Source organism: Sinocyclocheilus rhinocerous, unplaced genomic scaffold, assembly GCF_001515625.1.
Source record: "Sinocyclocheilus rhinocerous isolate Xijiao unplaced genomic scaffold, SAMN03320098_v1.1 scaffold996, whole genome shotgun sequence".
Taxonomy (NCBI): domain Eukaryota; kingdom Metazoa; phylum Chordata; class Actinopteri; order Cypriniformes; family Cyprinidae; genus Sinocyclocheilus; species Sinocyclocheilus rhinocerous.
The window spans coordinates 1,141,987-1,143,631 of NW_015660490.1; positions in this window are offsets into that span (position 1 = coordinate 1,141,987).

Sequence of the window (1,645 nt, forward strand, 5' to 3'; positions counted from 1 at the left end):
CTTTTTTCTGAGAGTGCAGGTGTTGCTGAAGATGCAAATGTCTTTCAAATCCCTCACAATCTTCAAGAAACAACTGAAAGCTTTTCCGTGAGCAAATAACTGCCTCCTCATAATAATAATAATAATAATAATAATCCAATTATCCTCCTGTCCTAGCTTTTTACTATTTTGAACGATGACTGAAACCTTGTATAACGGGCACTTTGCCATCTTATGATACATCGCTTGTTGTATTCCTCAACTGTAAGTCGCTTTGGATAAAAGTGTCTGGCAAATTAATAAATGTAAATGGATTATGGAATTGGACTTTAATTCTGATGGCACCCATTCCCTGCAGAGGAAGATGAAGAAACAAACTCTTATACATCTTGGATGGCCTAAGGATGAGTACATTTTCAGCAAATTTTCATTTTTTGGGTGAACTATTACTTTATTCAGGGTTTACAGCATATTCAAAATAGACTTGTATAGAGTTTTTGTCTGCTGAAAGTATTTTGGAAACATGGAAACATTTACAACAGTAAAAGCCCATGGTCAGACTGAAGGGACCTGGAACATCAGCAAATACATCACATTGCAGTAGTAAAACGGGTTGCAGACTGGGTATACCATTTTTATTTAATTTCAATATTATCATGCAAAGCAGTTTCTAGGTTACCTTAAAAAGCACTTTACAAGTGTACCCATTTGAACAAGCTCTCTCAGAGTTAAACAAGGAATAGAGATGAGTTTAGCCTCACTTTATTGAACAGTCACCATGGCTGTATCACATACTAAGTTTCATGTTGCATTCAGAGGAAATGTACGTCAGCATTCTACAGATCTCATTACATTGCAAATCTATAAATATTCAATCAAAATGGTTGCCTGGAGAGAAACAGTTCTTGTGCCTCACCGGTGAACTAATTGAATCCATGAAACGCTCTAGCAAATATGCCCGCAGTGCACGTCATTGTAACCCCGAGAGTCAAGCGACTGCAAATTGGTTTTTTGAAAAAACATATTTTTCTTATATGGAGTGTATGTATTCTGCTGGAAAGCTTGGAGAGTGTGTATAAAGAGCTTTGACTGTTGCATTGGAACCACTGTCACTACAACGCATGTTTGCTTGATCGCAATCTTTTGGTGAGATAAATTTAACCCTTTGTACTGCAGTTAACACAGAATTCTCAGACCTAACAGCTTCCATCCATTTATTGGCCATTGTTTTTGCAGTCTTCGCTAAAACAAAGAAGCGAATAGACAGTGAACCAATCAGAGGAAACTTTCTAAGGTCTAAGAACATCTTGAGCAGCCCTAAAAACGTCTCCAGGTTATGCATGTAATCATGGTTCCCCGAAGGGAACGAGACGCTGCGTCAAAACGCTAAGGGAACGCCTTCAGCTTGACCACGCTCTGAATCACATGTGTAATCAGTCCAATAGATGGGCGAGACATCACGAGCGGGTGACGTAATGACCAAGAAGCTATAAAAGCACATGCGGTGGAACCGGCGTCAGCTTCTAGGAATGAAGCAAGCGCTTGCAGGGATGCCAGAAGTATGGCCTGAGATGCAGTGTCTCGTTCCCTTCGGGGAGTATCTGTACTTTACTTGAGTTTTTATATTTCAGCCAACTTTTACTTTTACTCCACTACATTTCCTAAT